This window comes from Chiloscyllium plagiosum, unplaced genomic scaffold (genome assembly GCF_037043375.1).
Source record: "Chiloscyllium plagiosum isolate Xiang-an unplaced genomic scaffold, Cpla_swu_hap1 HiC_scaffold_28, whole genome shotgun sequence".
In the NCBI taxonomy this organism is placed as follows: Eukaryota; Metazoa; Chordata; class Chondrichthyes; order Orectolobiformes; family Hemiscylliidae; genus Chiloscyllium; species Chiloscyllium plagiosum.
This window is the reverse complement of record NW_028270166.1, coordinates 22,230,516-22,253,020: the sequence shown is the minus strand read 5'-3', so window position 1 is coordinate 22,253,020 and position 22,505 is coordinate 22,230,516. Positions and strand designations below refer to the sequence as shown.

At 40.8% G+C, this 22,505-nt stretch overlaps 1 protein-coding gene across 3 annotated transcripts in view; it reads left to right on the top strand.

The window, feature by feature from the left end:
• The window catches only part of ap3d1 (adaptor related protein complex 3 subunit delta 1), a 107,349-nt gene that overhangs the window by 281 nt on the left and 84,563 nt on the right, over positions 1-22,505 (top strand). The gene's annotated exons all lie outside the window — the stretch shown is intronic.

The following is a 22,505-nucleotide window of genomic DNA, read 5'->3' as shown; positions in this document are numbered from 1 at the left end:
TGGAGCTCTTTTGCGGTCACCGTCACATCCCTCGCAGATGTGAATGAGGAGTGTTAAAGAAACACGATAAAAGTAACTGCAAATGAATGCACCCGAGGCCTAGCAATGACAGGAACGGGACAAACCGATCTTTCCCTTCCTCACTTCGGCCCGACGCTCGGAATAGTTCGTTTCCGTCTGGAATCTGGGCTGTCGGGCGAGTTGCTGCTGTTGTCAGGAACTCCCAACAATCGGCATCACCTTTATTCTTCTAACCCTGGCATTTAGTTTCCTCGCGAAAATGTAAATTCTGTGTTGTAGGAAATGTTGAAAGTTATTTTATTTCTTATTGCCACCCCCTTTCCATTTCTCCTCCAAATGTAACATTTAATTTTGATCAAATTGACAACTGACAGTTCAGGGTCCAACTGTGTTTTGGTCCATCAGCTGATACTTTTGCTGACACTCTGGGGTTTGATCGCCAAGCGACATACGTGTTCAAGCTTCTGACTTTGCTGTCACCTTATTGCTTACTTAATGGTGCAAGGAAATGCTTTAGATTTGTTAGTACTTGGCATATGTAAATGGAAGATATGCAAGTATTGATGTCGTGATGATTTGCTGTAATTTTAAATTTCTCAAGGCATTTCATTTTGTTTTGATATAGTTGTTCGCTTATGAAAATCGTCATTCACTTTCATTTAGTTGTAAAACCTTTGGTCATATTCCAATAGACCTGTAGTTTAATCCTTGTTTGATAATTCTGATACTTTTTTTTGTGTTTCTTTAGCTATTGACCAAATTCATTTACTTGCCCACTTTTTATGTTAGACATAATAGTGCTTTTCAAAATAGATGTTTTGTATATAGTGGAAAGCTCGCTCTTCTAACTGAGGAATAGCTGTACTCACTCTGCTATGGTAGTTTATACTTCAGTACTAGGTTCAAATGTTTTGTTTTAAGGTAGTGAATGGAACATTAATGATTGAGGTTTTGTGCCACTTGACAAGCATATACAGATTTAATCAGATTTTGATTAGTTCACATGTGCTGTTAACTCATCAATTATGTTGAAATATTTAAACCCCAGTTATTCATTATGAAATGTTGGTTGGATCGCTGATTTAAAGAACTAGTTTTTAAATGATTCCCTTTGTCTTTTGTGGGTGAATATGTGGCATGAGGGGGAAGGGTAAGATGGGTTTAATGGCACATGTTATGTTGGGATGGGGCAGGCTTGTTGGACCAAACTGGTGATTCCCCGGTCCAGGACTGGAGTGCTTAAAATTCGTGGTTGACACTGCATGCTTTGTGAAGGACATTACGTTGTTACATGTGCCATCGTGCAAATGAAAGCCGTCTGACTATTCAGGTGGGCATTAACATTTCGATAGCACTAATTAGTAAAAGATCTGGGAGTAAATTCTGATGTTCTAGTGATCTTTTAGTCCACGATCATCATCTTAAAAACCAATGTCTAGTCCCTATATTGGCTGTGAGAACATGATGTATGCAAAACATTTCAAAAATGCTTTCACTGTAACATTGTTTGAATAGTTGTGAAAGGTGTAACAATGGAAATGTTGATTTTTAGGTTTTAAAGAAATCAGATTGAAATAGTCATACTGCTGCAAGGAAATATTGTTAAGAAAATAATGTCTAAATTAAAATTGTCAAAAGTAATTTGATCATTTTCAAATATAACTTACGTTGAAATTGCTTTGCATTTTGAGTGGTTATATGCTTTTCAGAAGCAGCACAATCCCAAAATCTGTGAAATCATCTGCAGTAGGGATTCCAACGACAGCCCTTGAACCTCAGTGTTTTGATTCTTTCATTTAAAGTGAAGCTTCTAAATTATGTTTAGTGTGTTTGCTTCATTTGATTAATGTAAGCTACAAGTATTTGGATATGTATCTAAACTTTGTGCAGGTTCCAGAAGTTTCACCCACCCATGGCTCTGTGCACCAGAGGAAATTACAAAAAATGGAGAAAGGAAATATCTGTGGAATTGATTTAGGATGGTAGCAAAGGAGAAGCTCAATCTGTCGGGCTGAAATTCTGTGGTTCCACACTTTTCATTCTGCATAATACTGAGTAACATTATTCTGTTCTTAAGTAGAGAGTATGTGATTGCATCATCCGACATTGGCGGTATTGCAAACCATTTAAATTGAATTTACATGACTAAATGTAGCCCACAGATATTGATTATTGACATTTTCTAAGGCTGCAGTTTTGCTTCAACTCTGTTGATGCAAAAGTGCTAATGGCCAGATTGGTGAATCAGATCACCAAATGCATTTTAAATTAAAGTTGTATAATTCTTTCTAATAACTGGAAAGCATGACCTCTGTGCTGCACATCAGCTATAGCAATCTTCTCTCTGTCATTTCGGAGCAGGCTATCAGTGTTCCATGAAAATGATCAAGCTAGTCGCATTTTTAAGAAACTGCATTGCAGTTAACTAAGTGTTTAGAATCTGTCTCACTTCAGAAAGACACCCAATTGTTGAATGGTGAACTTTAAAGTTGAGGTTGGGGAAACTTCTGTTGTTACACCATCTTTGTCATTTGGAATATTCACGAAAGCATCTTTGGACACTGGAACTGTTCATGGTCGAGGTTTGGAAGGAATTCTGCTTGAAAAGATCTGTTACTAACTTGTGACTTGCAGTTTTGACATTGCAAGCCAAAGAAATTGTTGCCTTACTTAATGATTTACTGTTCTCGTGCCTAAACTAGGAAACATTTTTCATAAATGTGGTGACTTGATTAATTCAGAACTCAGTTTTCATTTATGAAAGCAAATCTTGTGTCCTTGTGAGCTGAATTTCCATATCGGTTGTAATTTTAGTAGTTAATATGTACCTTTAGACATGAAGTCTTCAGTTTTGTATTATGATCCTAGCTGATAGTAATGCCGCTCAGGTCAGATTCAAGAATCAAGCCTGGTTTGGTAGATCATATGGTTGTTGCAGTTGGTAAGCATGGTTGTTAGTCCCCAGGAGTTCAGTTGGCTGGACAGCTGGATTATAGTACAAAGGAATGCCAACAGTGAGGGTTCGATTGTGACTGGAGATGAGGCTATCATGAAAGACTCTTCTCAACTTCTCCCCGTTGCCTGTGGCGAGGTGACCGTCTCTATAATGAGTCAGTTGTCTCTCTACGGTCAGGTAAGACGATGGCATATGTACCTTTTACCTTTTTTGTCACTGAAATATTCTCACATGAGGCTGCAAGTGTTCTTTAGCAACAGAATATGACTTCATTACACACTAAATAAGCAGAGCAACATATTTTTCTTACTGATATATATATAAATGGTTTTCTTCCTTTGGACTGCTGAAATAATTTTCTTTAAAAGACTCCTTTGAGTCTGCTAGTTTGAACCCTACTACATTCCAATGGCCTAAGCATCTGTCCAGAAACCACTGCCAAGGTGTTTTGTTCCCCTGAACTAATTTAAACAAAACACTGAACAGTCGTCCTGCTAAGAGAAAATCTGTTTTCCAAATGAGCCCTGGGTTCATACAAACTGAGCCTTTGAGCCTTCTGTTCAGAACTTAAATCTAATATCTACTTAGAATAAATGTTTTAAGACAGTTAATTTATCTGTCATAAAACCAGGCGTACAAATATTTGTAAATGGATTAACATTTGGTGGGAATAAATCAGGCATTTGCTGCAGTCATAGAAATGGACGTACTTTGGCTACAGTCCACATTTCTTTTTTAACTTTGAAAACAAAACGTTCATGCAATGGTCAAAAATCCACTTTCCTCTTTTAAATCTAAATCCCTAAAACAGGAATAATATGCACATTTATGAAAGTTGACAGGATTGTAGGGGCTGTTGCCTGTGTATCCTTTCTTCAGTGCTGAAGGCAGTTTGATTTTGCCATGTAACTCTAGACCCATTATGTTTGTGTGTTGTTCCAGAGTGACTGACTTCTGCAAAGCAACGTTTTGGGATTTTGTTGCCCTCATCTGGGGAAGTGAAAGTGTAAGAAATGGTGGTCAGTTTGCTGTGCATTTCAGCACATTGAGCGTGTGTGTCGGTTTGTGAAATAAATAATTTTTGTACATTATTTGGAAACCTGTTTGTATTTTTGTAGTTATGGCATGTTTCGTTGGCATTGATATCAAATTATTGTGATGATGTTCAGAATTGCAATCAGTCGTAGCAATTTGTCCATTCTTGGTTTTATTTTCCAGTTGTACTTGTAGAGTTTTAAAATATTTATTGCTGAGGGAAGAACGCATGGTAATTTGAATGCATTATATTTATCAACACAGCATATTTTCCTCTGGTAGGAAATATTGCATTCTAAGTTTCTGACCAAGAGTTGTGTTCACATCAAATCAGTGAATAAACTTAACAATATTCTTGTGTACTATGCATTTTTATTGTAAAATACAAGCCTGAAGGAGAGACACTTCAATTTTTATCATGAGAATTAGCAACCATTGAAAGCATTGGAAGAAATGGTGAAGATTGACTTTTTTTACCAACATCTATGTGGAGGTGAAATTGTCCTATTTTTATGACAGAATAATTCATTAACTTTGTGCCACTGGTCAAAAACAAAAAAACATTTTTGCCTGGTGCATAATTAATAGCAAGTTTGTTCGTATTATGTGACCAGAAGCGTTTAGAAAACATATGCTAAATTCCAGAAGGGAATTTCAATGAGATGACTCATTCTTCTGACAGCATAAAAATAGCAAGTGCTTTTTACAGATATTTATTGACAGTGATATTAATATCTGAATCTTATGCATACTTTTATGTGCCATTACAGATTGAGATGTAGGAAAATGTTCAAATCTAGCTTTGAGAATTGAAAAATCCGTGGAAACCTGTGATATCAGGCTTTAACAGATACAGAAAATAGCATTGTAAAGTCTGGTTTTGAATTTTTGTTTAAATATTTGTTGCTGGTAGAAATGACTTGATCTGCTTGGATATTTTGACATTTTAGGACATTACCTTAACTTTCCCTATCACACCAAAGATTAATGTCATGTCTCATCACTTTTTTGATGGTCTATTCTCTCAGCTTTGTGCATGCCATTGCCTTGTCCCTGCAACCAAGTTTTGAAGTTGAACATTACAGGGCATCTTTGTTTAAGGCTAAAACATGTCAAATAAGGGCAAACTGGAAGAGGAAGTGAAGATAACTTTTTAATATATTTTGTGTTTATTGCTAATCATTTGTGGCATTCATGTCCTTTCAGTTATAATTGTGAAGAGATTATTGCAAATTATTACCAATTCTCAGCTGCACCTCGTGTTGCTGTTATTCAAACATGAAACCTGTACAGAATTATGTTCAAGTTTCAACGGCCATTTGGTTCAACTGATTAATGACTGCTCAACTGGAAAACAAATACAATCGGTTTTAATTTCTCCCGTTGAAAGATTTAGTTGTAATATTAAGTATATGGACAGTTTTCGTCTTGGGTGAAAATTAAACTTAAAGCATTTTATAATTTAAGCTTCCAATTTCTTTAGAAGATAAAAGTTTGTTATGCAACCCATTTGTAATTTTTTCTTTAATCTAATAGTGGCCCCAAGATATTTTTCTATAAAAACTGTTACTGTTGGTTGCAGTTTTAAACTTCAGTCTGCAGCAAGAGATAGTCAGCGTAATGACAAATAAGTGGCACTGGGGAACTGAAATGTTTGGACCACTAAGTACACATCAGATGTTTTGCTTCAGAGCGAGGCAAGACTGAATATCAGATATCTGATTTGGACTATGAAGTATCCAATCATATGCCTATCCATTGGAATTGTGAACTGATGAATAAAGGAAAAGTTGCCATTCTTCTGCCTAGGTTAGGTAGCTTCTGGCCGTGGAGCTAAGACTCAAAATTACAGGCACACAGTTTGACTGAACTTTCCTAATGCAGTGCATTGACAATTGTAGCACAAAAAAAGTCACTTTCTCCACTGGTTCAGCATTCACAAATGACTAGCTCTGGTTCATTCCTACAGCTTAATTGCAGTGTCGTTAATTTTTTTTACATCCAATAGTACTAGAGCAATCTACCTGCACAGAAGTAATTCAACTATATTTCTAGTGACACTCAGCTCACTGAGCTGATGTCCCTTAAAATGTAGTTTGTAGAACTTGATTGAACTTCACTAGAACTAAAAATTGGGAGAGGTTATTTTAGTATTAGTTCATGCTGCTGTACAATAATAATTCTTACAAATGACCTGTAAAATACTGAAAGCTTAAAATTTCACTGTTATAAAAACTTCTCATAATTCCATTGTAAGCATAGGATCCTTCTACTACAATGCTACTTACTTGATCAAGGGTAGAAGATTAAGTACACTGGAGCCAAATGTTTGTTAATAGATACTTGAGTGAAAAATAACAAGTTACTATTATGCATTGTCATAGTAAAAGCAAATGTAGTGACTGGACAGTCTAGCAGTGTCCATTAACAAACTTGATGTAATTATCCCTGTCTATTACTGTGTTGGTCTGTTTGTGCATTCTGATAATGTATTTAAGTGTTGTTAACAAACCAATTATTGAGTGGGACAGAATTATAATGGTAAAGTAAGCAAGACTGTCATAATTTTTCACCATCTATTTATTCTATAGACAAGGCCATCATAGATTTTACTAGTTTCCAGTGATAACTCCAAGGGAGTTTCTAAAGTAGTTGAGTCTGTTTTAGTTTGGGGAAGGATAATTCTTCAATGCGTTTAACTCAATTTGAATGGAGGCCACTTTTTAAAAGAATGAACATTGAAATTATTTTGAGAAAGTTTTGAGCGAGCTGCAACTTAAAATTAAATAGAGTTCAGTTGTGTCTACTAAGAAAATAAAAATAAAGAAATTTGACCTTGTGGCAACTCAGTTAAATACTAACTAACAGGAAATAGTTTGATCAGGTTATTTAATGAGGAAATAGGCATGTCCTGATTTCTCAGAACTGAATTTCTTACAGATCTGTGGCTTTTACACATCTGTTCATTTTTCTTTGGGGCAGGGGAGAATTGGTCAGATCATCAAAGCCATTGAAAGAAGTAAGACCTGATGTAATACAGATCTCTTCTCGCATCAGCACACGTTTCTTTTCGTTTTCAGATAGAGAGAATATATATTTAATACTACTTGTCACCTTCCACATGAAGCTCTTCCAAACCTGTAATGCCCTATATCTTGTCCTCTAGCTTGAATAAGCTTCATTGTTGGCTTGCCATTTCCCAAAAGCTCAAATACAAAACTTCTCATTCATACCACCCCACCCCACCTGCCTAGCTCCCCTCTGCCTTTATTGGCAGCTTGTCAGGTGCCTGGAATACTGAGATTCAACCCTTCAGTCACCTCCTTCCTTGAAACCTAAAACAAAAAATTGGAGATGGCTGAAAATTGAAAACAGAAACAGACATTGCTGGAAGAAACTCCAAATCTGGCAGCATCTGTGGAGTGAAAGTAGACTTAACGTTACAGGACCCTTCTTCAGAACTGAACCAATATAAATATTGATTTTATTTTAAAATTGCTCAAAGCTAAATCAGGATGGGTGCAGCTGTTGTCATGGACATGCCCTCTGTTGTTTGATTAGGATGGTAATTTAATGCACTGAAATCCATCTTGAGCAAATAGTGAAGGAGATTTTCATTGGTCACTGAGTAACTGCCCAAACAAGCGGTTACAGTTTTTAATTGGACATTTTCAAACCTCTTAATAAAATGGATTTTACTAACTTGTTTTAGAAATATTTTATTAAAGAATTCCTTTGTTTATTGTAAATTCCTGCTGTTAATCCAGTCTCTAAAATTTAGAGTTAAGTACAGACATTGAAATGTCCACCAAAAAGTGTAAATTTATTGTAAGCTAATACAAAATGATAGAGATTAGAGGTCTCTTTTGTGGTTAAAAGGAGATAGATACCGATCTTTATGGGCTTTACAAATGACTCGGCTTTGTTGCATGTTGTCACCCACACTTATGCTTTGGAAATCTGTTTGAAATTTAAGACTAATGTTAAACAGAAGTTTCAAACTGACCAAGATTTGGATGAAAAGTCTTAGCTCAACTCTTCTTAGATTTTTATTAAATGGTGATAAATAAGGTGTGATATATCAGTGGTGAGCAATGGCACATTCAGGATTTAATACAATGCAGCAAGATTCTTGATGTTAAAGTGAAAACCTGTAACACTGTAGTCAGCGACTTTCTTTAATCAAATTTGACTTGAAGCAGATATATCTGAGTATTGTACATGTTTTTCAAGGCAACAACTTCTGGTCAATGCAGGAGTTGTAGAATTTCCTTTTTCTTTATTTTTCTGCCTTTTATTTTCATTTAAAATCTGGCAAATTTCCAGTGAAAAAAGTCCTAAAAACTCCATTGATGAAGAAATTATCTGTTGCCCGAAAGCTTTGAAAGAAAGATAAGTATCAGAGTAATATGTCTGGGGAAAATTAAATGATCTCATAGGAGGAAATTGGATTCTTTCTTGTTGCCAGTACGTTTTTATTTGTATCAAGTTTTGCAGTAGTTGATTACATTTTTAAATTGACAGTCGCCTTGAAGTTTTGTTTTTCCCTTGGCATTGGCACCTTTTAAATCTGTTTTCTTAGCTTTTTTTATTTAGTCATGGGATGTTGGCATTGATGATTCAGTCAGCATTTACTGTCTATCTCCATTTACCCAGAGGGCAGTTAAGTCAACTCCACTGCTGTGGGCCGAGAGTCACATGTAGGTCAGACCAGGTAAGGACTGCAGTCTGCTTCACGGAACAGTATGAATGAATCAGGTGGGTTTTTTCAGATGATTAATAATGGTTTCCAGGTGGTCATTAGACTCTTAATTCCACCATCTGCCAGAACAATACTGCTGAACCATCACTACCTCTGCATTTGGATTGTACGTCCATCCATTCATTCTTGAAGTTGTATATGTATACAGGTTATTGTCCCTGTTAAGTCACTACATGGTAACATACTTAGAATTCTACTGTTAGGGAATGTTCAGGGGAAATTGGAATCTTCAAATATTATGGCATGTTGCTTCTATGTTATATAGGCCTTGGGTTCTTCACATTGGAAACTGAACTTGTGCTTATACTATACAAAGTAGGAAATTAATGAAAAGCCTTCACAAATTTACTTCAGTATTTCTGGGTTGGTTTGTTTTTAAAGGGACTGAGATATGGAACCTTGTATTTGGAGCGGAGAAAAGAAACTGAATAAATGAACAATATAAACAAGTTTCAAATGTAGAGGGAATTCAAGGTTCATGTTAAGTTGAAAAAAAGTTGCATTTCAGAATTTCATATTATAGAGGAAAGGAAATCAAATATTTTTAAACCTCAAAATCAAGTTGTTTTAATTGATACAAACTTGTTGAAATTCTTTGTCCTTTCACCTGTCCTTGGATTTAATAGACTGGAATTGTGAACTGAATCAATTGACTGGCTGTTAGCAACTTGGAAGGAATTACTCAAGTATATGTAGGGCTCTGAAATCAATTCAAGCATAGTTATTTCGCTTATTCCAAGAATTCTTCGGATAAATTTGCCTTGTTTAATATTTTACTGAACTGCTTTTAAAAATTGAAGTGTAATATTAAAAGTTGAACTTGAGTAGCATGAAATGCCTCACTGTAAAGTGTCCTTGCATAAGTAGCTTTTTGATGTGAAGTGAAAATAAGCAAAAGGGTAATATTGAGGTTCATTGAAAAACTTGAGTTCTGTTTAGTTTTTGTTTCGATCAACAATTCTTCAAGATAACTTAGTTTGTCAACACTCAACAGTGTTAATGCAAACAAGAAAACAATTAACATTTAATGTGTCAAAGGTTCCCCCTCCCCCCACAGCTGAGTGTGTCCCCCCGGCTGTGTGTGTGCCTCTCCTTATCCAACTCGGAGTGTGTTAGCTTAGCAGCAGTTAGCTGTACTGCTGAACAATGAAATTTCTAACACAACATCCTCTCAATGTGCTATAGCACAAAAGTATTACGTTCTATAATGCAATTAATAGTTTTAATCGTGTTTATCATTATCAAATACTTTGTTTTTGAGATTGGTTAATTATTTTGCCATTGTTTGAGTTACCGTACATGTCTGAAATCTGACCCATCTTCCATGTTCGCACTATGCCTCTGAATTTCACAAGGTTTGAAGTACCATGGTTACACCATGGAGGCTGACACATGATCTATTTTGTTGTCTTTACTTGTGCTAATGTTACTATCGTATCAAATTCCTTTGGTGACTTTTTAAGTAAATTGGAGCCTAATGCTGAAAGTAGGCTTTTGGTTTCAGCATCAACCAATCAACATAAATATTTCCACCTTCCAAAAACCAAGAGGAAAATAAAATTATTTGCTTCACTCGCTTGAGCAGGAGTGAATGTTAATGGGTTAGTGTTCTTGCAGGACTTTGGTAGTGGTGTTTGTGTTAGCGGAGAAAGTGAGGTCTGCAGATGCTGGAGATCAGAGCTGAAAATGTGTTGCTGGAACAGCGCAGCAGGTCAGGCAGCATCCAGGGAACAGGAGAATCGACGTTTCGGGCATAAGCCCTTCTTCAGGAATGAGGAAAGTTTGTCCAGCAGGCTAAGATAAAAGGTAGGGAGGAGGGACTTGGGGGAGGGGCGTTGGAAATGCGATAGGTGGAAAGAGGTCAAGGTGAGGGTGATAGGTCAGACTGGGGTGGGGGCGGAGAGGTCAGGAAGAAGATTGCAGGTTAGGAAAGCGGTGCTGAGTTCGATGGATTTGACTGAGACAAGGTGGGGGTAGGGGAAATGAGGAAACTGGTGAAATCCGAGTTCATCCCTTGTGGTTGGAGAGTTCCTAGGCGGAAGATGAGGCGCTCTTCAGTACCCAACTCCTGTCATAAGATCCTCCTAATGGACCATTGCAGACCCGCTACCATCTGATAACACACGAGACAAAGTTGTGCCTCTGTCTCTGTGTACTTAATTTAAATTTCATAGAATTGTTACATCATTGTGGTATTTTCTACTGTCAATTAGTTTTGTACTGGTGAATTTTGCACAGTCAAGTCAACTGACTAGGAACCACAGACCACCAAGCTCACTGAGCATACAAGCCACAAACAAGGAGCTTTAATCTCAGCTAGGTCTTATGATGCAGTGGTAGTATTCACCAAGTCTGGATTAGAATCCCACCAGGTAAAAACAATGACTGCAGATGCTGGAAACCAGATTCTGGATCAGTGGTACTGGAAGAGCACAGCAATTCAGGCAGCATCCGAGGACAGGCAAAATCGACGTTTCGGGCAAAAGCCCTTCATCAGGAATAAAGGCAGAGAGCCTGAAGCGTGGAGAGATAAGCTAGAGGAGGGTGGGGGTGGGGAGAGAGTGGCATAGAGTACAATAGGTCAGTGGGAAGAGAATCCCACCAGTCTTGGCAATGTCATAAACCTTGAGTTGAAAATAATTACCAAATTTAGAATCCCCCTACCAACATTACCTTCCTGCTCTCAAAGAACAAAATCCATAAAAAAAGTGAGCGAAGGATGAAATTAAAACGTGGTCATGATAAATATACCCAATCTGTATTTAAAAATTCAATACAATGGATACCAATCTCCTTGATCTGTTTGGTCCAAAATTCCATTATCTTCATTTAAAACCGAGAAGTAGTGAAGCTCCCTTCACAGCATGGGATTCCTCAACATTTCCACTAGAGATCCTCCACATTCATTATTACAATATAGTGTGGGAGGAGAGAGGTGGGCAGCAATTTTGGAATTCAACAGGATTTTGAGAAATGGAGAGAGAGTGTAAGCTTCCAAAATGACAATTAAAATCACGAGGAAAACAGATTTTAAAGAAAAGGCAAACTTCCTCATTCGAGGTTTGGTGGGGGGGGGGGGGGGGCAGATAATCCACTCAATCACAATATCAGGAGCTACAGTTCCTTTTAGAAAAAGTAACAACCAAAAGAATTCACTTCCCTGTCAAGATATGAAAGTAGAGGACAGGCCGAGGAAAGGCTCAACTTTTATCGAGCAGAAATTTGGTAATTATTTTCAACTCAAGGTTTATGACATTAGCATTTACTTGAGCTATCTATTCAGAGTTCAAAGTATATGTACCGACTTGTCCAGCCTGTGAATCACTGTGATGGTGGAGCTCTCATGGATAATGGTTTTGAAACTTATTACATTTATTTTCCGTTGAGGTTAAAATATTTGGGTGAGTACCAAGAATCATAGCTATTTCTAAGGCTCAAATTGAAGTTTGGTTTCATTTCTTTGCTTGATTTGCCTTCGTTGTTGCATATTTATTGGTATCAAACTGTTATTCATGTGAGATATTGTTTCAAGTTATCTTTACTAACTCACCAGCTCACTATATTCATTAACACTAGGTCCCTGTTCATTGATTTACAACCCTTTACTAACCCGTAGTTCACTATAACCGTGGTTTCGTTGATTCAGTTACAAAACCTGTTTTGTAGTATAGTCCTCTATTACAGTTTAGACTAAAATTAAAATATCCCCTTCACCTTATACCCTTATCAGGCCTATTTCTACATTTGATGTGGAGGAGCTGGTGTTAGACCGGGGTGGGCAAAGCTAAAAATCTCACATCAGGTTATAGTCCAACAGGTTTAATTGGAAGCAGTAGTTTTTGGAGCATTGCTTCTTCAGGTGGTTGTGGAGCAAGTCCATAAGAGACAGAATTTATAGCAGAAGACTGCAGTGTCATACAACTGAAATGATATGTTGAACAAACCTAATTTGCTGTTAACTCTCACATCTTTTAGAATGGGGTGCAAGTTTCGGTTCATTAATATGTAAATCCGAGAACTACTTTAAGTCACATTCTTAAGATAGCTTAAGGTTTTATGAAAGAAAAAGTGACATATCAGCTCAGACGATATGTTAAAGGTGTGCAGTCACCGTCTATCTGTATCCCAGTCTTGAGTCAGACTGGTTTCCAAAGTATGAAGTTATAAAATATCACATGGACTGACTGCCTGCAGATTGTGTGTGTTTTTTGAGCAAAATAGAATGTAATTCTGCAAATGCACATTCAACCCCATAGACCTATGTGTGTTTGTGTGTGCACAAGCTTGGTAAAGTGTCCATGTCAGAGAGAGAGATTGAGGCCATCCTCGTGGGTACCGAACTTGGCTGTCAGCCTCTGCTCGGTTTCTCTGCGTTGCTGCATATTCCGACCTCTGCTTTGGAGGATGGTCACCCAAAGATCCAAGGCCGTATGTCCCTGACCACTGAAGTGTTCTCTGACTAGGAGGGGACACCCCTGTCTGGCAATTGTTTTGCAGTGTCCATTTCAGTTGTTGTAGCGTTGGTTGATCTCGTCAATGTATCATGCCTTGGGCAATCCTTGCCTGCAGCATACAAGAAAAACAACGTCAACTGAGTCACATGAGTGCCTGCCACATACATGGTGGGTAGTGTCCTCATGTGTAGTGGTGGCATCCATGTTGCCACTCTTGACACATGTTTCTTTGGCTGACATAGTTGTAGAGTATTGTGGGCAATGTTGGCATAGAGATGTACAGTACAGAAACAGACCATTCAGTACAACTCATCCATGCTGACCAAATAACCCAACCTAATCTAGTCGCACTTGCCACCACCTGGCCCATATCCCTCCAAACCCTTCCTATTCATATACCCATCCAGATGCCTTTTAAATGTTGCAATTGTACCAGCCTCCACCACTTCCTCTGGCAACCCATTCCACACATGCACCACCCTCTGCGTGAAAAAGTTGTCCGTTAGGTCTCTTTTATACCTTTCCCCTCTCATCCTAAACCTATGTCTTCTAGTTCTGGACTCACCCATCCCAGGGAAAAGACTTTGTCTATTTATCCTATCCATGCCCCTCATGATTTTATAAACCTCTGAGGTCACCCCTCAGCCTTCGCTCCAGGGAAAACAGCCCCAGCCTGTTCAGTCTCCCCCCAACTGCTCAACTCCTCCAACCCTGGCAACATCCTTGTAAATCTTTTCTGAACCCTTTTTAAATTTCACAACATCTTTCCGAGATGAAGGAGACCAGAATTGCACACACAATATTCCAACAGTGGCCTAACCAATGTCCTGTACAGCCACAACATGACCTCACAACTCCTGTACTCCATATTCTAACCAATAAAGGAAAGCATACCAAACTCCACCTTCACTATTCTGTCTACCTGCGACTCCACTTTCGAGGAGCTATGAACCTGCACTCCAAGGTCCCTTTGTTCAGCAACACTCCCTAGGACCTTACCATTAAGTTATAAATCCTGCCAAGATTTGCTTGTCCAAAATGCAGCATCTCGCATTTATCTAAACTCCATCTGCCACTCCTCAGCCCATTGGCTCATCTGATCAAGATTCCATGTAATCTGAGATAACCTTCTTTGCTGTCCACTACACCTGCAATTTTGGTGTCACCTGCAAACCTACTTAACTGTACCTCTTACATACAAATCATTTATATAAATGGTGAAAAGTAGTGGACCCAGCACTGATCCTTGTGGCACTCCACTTGTCACAGGCCTCCAGTCTGAAAAACAACCCTCCACCATCTTCCTCTATCTTCTACCTTTGAATCTGTATCCAAATGGCTAGTTCTCCCTGTATTCCATTAGACCTAACCTTGCCAACCAGTTTTCCATGGGGAACCTTGTTGAACGCCTTGCTGAAGTCCATATAGATCATATCTACCGCTCTGCCCTCATCAATCCTCTTTGTTGCTTCTTCAAAAAGTCAAGCAATTTTGTGAGACATGATTTCCTATGCACAAAGCCATGTTGACTATCCAGAATCAATCCTTGCCTTTCCAAATACATGTACATCCTGTCCCTCAGGATTCCCTCCAACAACGTGCCCACCACCAATGTTGCGTTCACCGGTCTATAGTTCCCTGGCTTGTCCTTACCTGGCTTAAATACTGGCACTACGTTAGCTAACCTCCAGTCTTCTGGCGCCTCACCTGTAACTATCAATGATACAAATAACTCAGAAAGGCGCCCAACAATCACTTGCCTAGCTTTCCGCAGAGCCCTAGGATACACCTGATCAGACCCATCGAATTTATTCACTTTTATGCATTTCAAAACATCCAATACTTCCTTCTTGGGAATATGGACTGAAGGCTGGGCAGTTGGTTATGAATAGTGGTCTGATTAAGGTTTGGCGGTTGTTTCAAGGTGAGAAGTGGAGATGTAGGGAAGGTCTTGGCAAGGTGCTCATCCTCATCAATAATGTGTTGCAGGCTGTGAAGAGCATTCGCAGTGTTTACTGTCGTCCCCATATTTTGCTCAAAAGCCACACAATCTGCATGCTGTCAATCCATGTAATATTTTATAAATTCTCCTTTGGAAATAGAGCCAGTCTGACTCAAGATTATGATACAGATCCTAACCTCACACCTTTAAATGCATTGTTTGAGCTGAGATGTCACCTTTTTGTTTTATAAAAGGTCAAGTTATCTTGAGAATGTCACTTAAAAGAAATTCTGGGATTTACGTACTAATTAACTGAAACGTGCAACCCACTTTAAAAGATTTAATAGCAATCTAGGTTTATTTAACATGGCATTTCAGTTGCATCTCACTAATATTTTGCGATAAATTGTGTCTTATGGTCCTGCTCCCCAGCTACCTGATGAAGGAGCAGCGCTCTGAAAGCTAGTGCTTCCAAAAAAATCTGTTGGACTAAACCTGGTGTTATGTGATTTTCAGCTATTTCTACATCAAAAGCTGCCTCTGAATAGCTGTCAATATGGTAAACCATACCATACCCATCAAGTTTGCTTGAAAGATTATAATATTGATAAGCCCTCACCAACTGTGTCTTGGACGTGAATAGATTCCAGAAAACCAAACATTTTCCCCCTGTAGTATGTATTTGTTAAATACCTTTTTATTGGGCCGTTACGCCTTAGGAAACTAGCTGTCAAAACAGCGTTTAGGTGTAATTGAATGAATGAATGAAACTCCCCAGCAAATCCTAAACAAATCTCTCAACCCAGCTGTGGTAATCTGTTTAATATGCTTTATTCTTTAATTTGAAAATTGTACCTGTACTTTCATTAGTTAAAAAATCTCTCAACCAGGTTTAGTCCAACAAGTTTATGTGGAAGTACTCACTTTTGGAGCACTGTTCCTTCGTCAGGAAGCTGGCGGGGCTATGATCCTGCCCCTTTAGCTACCTGACGAAGGAGCAGTGCTTCGTAAGGTAGTACTTGCAAAGAAACCTGTTGGACTAAACCTGGTTTTGTGATTTTCAACTTTGACCATGCCAGTCCAACACTGGCACCACCTCGTCATAATTTAGAGCATATCGGCCTAGCATTTTTACTAAAATTTATTAACTTAAAAGACAAAAGGACGAACATTTAATTGTGCAAGCAGATCAAACAGATCACCTTAATCCTGTCACGAGTAGCACCCAGCATTTTAGCATATGTTTTAACCCATCTCCTCTCTGCCAGGGCAGAAGCTCCTCAAACCTTTGTCTTATCTGTAATACATAATGTAACAACTCAGGAAATTTTTAATATATGTAAGAACTATGTTGAGAAAGTGAGGTCTGCAGATGCTGGAGATGAGAGCTGAAAATGTGTTGCCGGAAAAGCGCAGCAGGTTAGGCAGCATCCAAGGAACAGGAGAATCGACGTTTCGGGCATGAGCCCTTCTTCAGGACTATGTATACAAGGGATAGTGTAAGAACAGTATTTCGGGATTCTATTGCTGCCTCGAACTTGCATTACTTGGAATTGCTGAATGAAGGACGCTATTTTCGCCATGCATTATACAGGTCACTCAACTTAAAATTTGTATAATTTCAAGGTTCTAACTTGTTGATAGCCAAACATCAGATGGTAGCAATCTAACCGTTGCTTTGGAAAAGATGTTTCTAGTGTTTGATTGGGCAGACTCAAACTGGCACTCAGTGCTTCCATAACAAGTTTCAAGTATTGTAACTTGTAGCAGGGTGGGTGCATCCTACCTATGGGCCAGGAGACCAGGGTTCAAGTCCCACCTACTCCAGCGACTGATTAAAAGAGATTAGATTCCCTACAGTGTGGAAACAGGCCCTTCGGCCCAACCAGTTCACGCCAACCCTCCGAAGAGTAACCCACCCATACCAATTTCCTTCTGACTAATGCACCTAACACTATGGGCAATCTTGCATGGCCAATTCACCTGACCTGCACATCATTGGACTGTAGGAGGAAACTGGATGAAACCAACGCAGAATGTGCGAACACCACGCAGACAGTCGCCCGAGGCTGGAATTGAACCTGGGACCCTGGTACTGTGAGGCAGCGGTGATGACCACTGAGCCACCATGCCGCCGTTACTAAACTATTCTAAATTAGAAAATATCTGCTCTTGGTGCGGCTGTTGCAGGATGGATATGCAGCTGGGTTTGCTTCAGTTTAATGAAGTGCGAAAATTTGGGTCAATATGCTTAAGTTCAATAATGCTTTTGAAATCAATGCTACCTGGTCTGGAGAGCTCAAGGAAAGCTGTGTAAATCATTTGTTTTTTTTAAATTCAATAGTTCACGAACATACGGATTGGTTCCTGTGAAGTGAAGGATGGTCATGTGGTTTCATGTATGTTATAAACCTCTATAGCCCTCAGCCTCTGACACTGTAGGAAAAATAGCCCCAGCTTCTCTCTATAGCTTAAACCCTCCAACATTGGCAATTTGGTTATCAATCTCTTCCGAACCCTTTCAAGTTCACATCATCCTTCCTGTAGCAGGAAGACCAGAATTGCATGCACTCTTCCAATTGTGGCCTGACCAATGTCCTTGCTGCAGGAGTCCAGTGGCACAGAAAGGCTAACAACCAGAAGCATTTGGGCAGTATGTAAAGTGTCTATTTGTTTAGAAAGATAACGTCAGGAGCAGCAGAAGTACTGTTCACAGAGCCATCTCCAAATCAGTTTGGACTGAATTTCTGAGTGGCTTAAAGTCAGCAAGGGAAAATCTCTGAAAAGTCAAGGCTGTTGAAGAGGATTTAAGACTTCTGTGGTAAGAATCAAATGAGCAGTGTAGCAATTTCAAAGCCTCAGGCCAAGACATAAACAATGGCAGGTGCGTTTAGGTGAATGTAAAATTTTGCTAGTAGAAATCAGTTACAGTCAAGCCAACTAAACTGGCATTTAAGTTGGAGACAGGGTGACTCTTCTGTGGTTTGAATGTCTTTTATGTGTTCTTTTTAAGGGTGTGTGGTGAAAGGGTTAAAATTGTGTCCCAATACATGTGTGAATCTAACCGAAAATGGAAGGTGTCGCTTAGTCCCGTGTGAATCTTATTACACACCTTCCCGTGTGAATCTTCTTATCTGTATGTGACCAGAATGGAATGTGTTTTTCAGCCTTGCTCTGCTGTTCACATGAATGTTTAGATCTCGAAAAGAGTATATCAGCTGGAAAAGTCTCCAGTTCGGTAGAGTCTGCTCCGGGGTTGCGTTTAACCGCCGAGCGTGGGTTGTTGGCAACCGCTCTACGAGAACTGACGGCTCCCAGTTCCGGTAACACGTAGAGTGAGTATAAACCAGACCCGTTGTAAGTACGAGACCTGGTTGTGGCGACGCTGCGGGGAATAAAACACTTATATTCTAGCAGACTCGCCTCTTGGCTGTTTGTTCTGTGTCAGACTACTTTCCTGCGAGCCTGGTCCTTGACCTTGAGAATTTTTTAAAACATTTTGGCGTAGTCGGCAGGATCAATCGCAATTGAGGAAAGATTTTGATACAGAACAATGTTTTGGAAAAAGGCTAAGAAACCAGAGGAACAAACTGTGGAGGTCCCGACCGTCCCGGGATGGCATGGACCGTGGCATGGCGTGGCAGTTTGTTTGAGAAATGGTGGGGGGCGACCGGAGAACTGGGAGGCCGAGGGCGTAGGAACCCCAGGGTCGCTGCTGTCCACCCTTGAGAGGATCCCAGTCCTGCCGAAGAACCCCTTGCCTGGGGTACAGCGGAGGATGTGGGCCTGTGCGGCGGCTTGTAGACAACAGTCAGACAAGCGCCAAAAAGCTGAAGCAGAATTAGCCCTCCTGAAACATGAGCAGGGACTCAGTTCGGGAGATGCCTCTATGTTGAGGCAGGAAATTATGAAGTTAAAAGCTGAATTGACAGCATTAACTGAACTAGCAGGACGAACTATTATGTATCTGTCTGCTAAGAAACGGAAAGAGAAAAGGAAGGTCCCTCGAACCCCGGACCCAGTACAAGTACGGGCGTTTGTAGCCCAGTTAAATAACGGGGATCGGTGGGATATCAATCATTGGGATGGGAACATTTGGGGAGATTCAGATGATCAGTACGAAGAGGACCTACCCGTACTCCAAGCTAAACCAGTGGTTAGGAGAAAGCAGGTTCAGAGACGTCTCCCAGTGCAACGGGAGGTAATGTTAGATGAGGAAGGAAACCCTATACGGAATGAACAAGGGGAGGCAATTATGCATGAATTACCGCGGGCTCAGCCTCCTGCAGAATTCTCTGAATTAACGGAAGATTTCACTACCGATGAGGTGCTGTTTATCACCCAGAAAACCCGACGTAATCCTGGGGAGCCATTAGAGCTATGGCTAATTCGGCTCCTCGAGGAAGGGGGGCAACAAGTGCAGGTAGACTATCAGGATGCTCCCAAGTTTGGTGGATTAGCAAAGGATGCTGCCATAGACCTGGGGTACCGCAGACAAGCCAAGGATATGGTAATAGATCGCAGTATGGGGACCTTATTTGGGATGTATGCCAGGGCAGTGGCCGAACAGTATCCCTTCCCCTCCGATTGGCCCCCCTTGGAAGGAACTTGGACAACAATTAAGGAAGGGGTTCAGAGGCTAACCCGTTTGTGTGTGCGGGATGCCCTGTTGCTGGGAGTGCTGGACGAGGTAGATAACACAAATGTTAGTAGACAGACTAGAGACCACCTAGTGAAGACTGCCCCCCCCCCCATTATAAACCACTGTTATTAACCATAATGTTGAGTGGACGGGGAGAAACCCTAGGAGATGCCCGTAGTATGATGAGGGAGATGGGTGGTTTGGGGGATTGGGGACCCACAACCCGTGCTTCTCAGGGGGGCACGGAGGGGCGTCGCCCTGAGGCTCGGGCAGGGGGAAAAGTAAACCCTAATCAAGGAAGTAACCAAGGCCCCTCACGGCGTGCTTTGTGGCAAGCTTTGATACGGGCGCAGGTCCCAGCATCGGAGATTGATGGCCTACCTACACCGGAATTAAAAGACTTATGCAGACGAAAGGGACTGAAGGTGTCCCGGGTAGAGACGGAGTCCCGACCCACTATGGAAGACCTAGTGGAATTACTAACACAAAAATGTCAGACACGGGGTCCGGTTGTTAATGAGCCTCGAAGGGGTAGAACTTCCACTTCCCAGCGGTGGGAATCCTCGGAGGACGAGGAGGAGGTACGGCCTCCCCTCCGAGAGTGTTATAAAGTGGATAGGCGTGGCCGGAAACCTAGTAAGAAAGGCAAGAACAAAGAAGGGCGAGGCAAACGTCTTTACCCAGTGCTGTCTGGGGAAGATGAATGGGAGGAACAATAGGAATCGGGCCAAGCCCCAAGGGTTTGCCCACGAACGAGCCAATGGTCAGCAGACGACATTCGACCTCATGTATCATTGACTATCTATTGGCGCAAATCCGTCCAAACCGTTATGGCTCTAGTGGACACAGGGGCGGAGGCCACCTTAATCTATGGGACGCCCCATAAGTTTAAAGGAACCCCAGTCACGCTGGTTGGGCTGGGAGGTAATCTGATTGAAGGAAAAACAGTACAATTGCCCCTAAAGATAGGTACAATGCCCATTAAAACTTATTCAATTATCATTACACCAGTTAGAGAATGGATCCTGGGAATGGACATTCTGGCCGGTTTAACACTTCACCTCCAACAAGGGAAGTTTGAATTTGGAATCACGAAAATGGCTTTGCGCTGTAGGACGGTGTTAGTGGGAAAGGTTAAAATGGACCCCTTCCCCATCCCGATCGCCGATTGCGTAATAAGTCTTAGACAGTATAGGATTCCCGGCGGACATAAAGAAATATCCGCCACAATTAAGGATTATTTGGAAGCGGGAGTGCTTAGGACATGCACCACGGCGTGGAATAACCCCTTATGGCCCGTACATAAAGCCGATGGGTCATGGCGGATGACGGTAGATTATCGGCAACTAAACCGTCACACTCCGGCCTTGACGGCAGCGGTCCCAGATGCCGTCACTATTATAGGACGAATCCAACATCATCCAGGAGTGTGGTACGGAGTAATTGATTTGGCTAATGCCTTCTTCACAATTCCTATTCCCAAAGATAGGCAGGAACAGTTCGCATTCACTTGGGAGGGTAGACAATTCACGTTCACGCGATTGCCCCAAGGATATCTGCATAGCCCTACTATCTGCCACCGGATAGTTGCAGAACACTTGGCTGCCTTTAAAGTGCCTGACGAAGTGATGATCTCGCACTATATTGACGATATGATGATACAGGGGACAAGTCAGAAGCAGGTTCAGGAATTGCTGGACCAACTGGTTCAACATATGCGAGGATATGGGTGGGAGATCAACCCAGCCAAAATCCAGGGTCCCTCACAAACGGTAAAATTCTTAGGAATCGTGTGGAACAAGGGGGAAAGGGAAATCACTGCGAAAGCTAAAAATAAGATTCAGGTCTTTGCCGTCCCTCACACCCAGAAGGACGTGCAGCAATTTATTGGGTTATTCGGATTCTGGAGACAGCATATTCCCCATTTAGGACAAATTTTAAAACCTTTGTATCGAGTTACGAGGAAAAAGGCAGCGTTCGAATGGACGGAGGTCCATCAAACTGCATTTGAAATGGCCAAGCAAGCGATACAGCAAGCTGTATCCTTGGGAAAGATACAGTCAGGACCTGTAGAACTGCAAGTCTCAGCACAGGGGGATTATGCCAATTGGAGCTTATGGCAAAAACAGGGAAGAACCCGTAAGCCATTGGGATTTTGGTCCCGAAAATTACCCCCGGCAGGGGAACGGTATACCCCCTTTGAGAAACAGTTATTAGCATGCTACTGGGGCTTGGTGGAAACCGAAGCCCTGACCATTGGACATGAAGTGATCATGAGAACAGCTATCCCTATTCTTCCGTGGGTACTTAGTGACCCCACTACCCACCGAATAGGAACTGCCCAAGAGAGCAGCATCATTAAATGGAAATGGTATGTGTCGGAGAGAGTGCGGACTGGACAGAAAGGAGTGTCAGTCCTACATGAGCAAGTGGCGGAGGCCCCTGAGGAAGGGGAAAAACGGTTTGAGGTGATTGAATACAAGGAATCACCCGTTAAGATGGGAAAACGGTATGATGAACTGACCCCGGATGAACAAGCCACGGCTTGGTTCGTAGATGGGTCAGCCCAATGGAAAGCGGGACAGCGTAGATGGAAAGCTGCCGCCTTTAACCCAAAACAAGGCACTACCCTAGAAGAATTAGGGGAGGGAAAAAGTAGTCCGTGGGCAGAATTAAAAGCAGTGCATATGGTA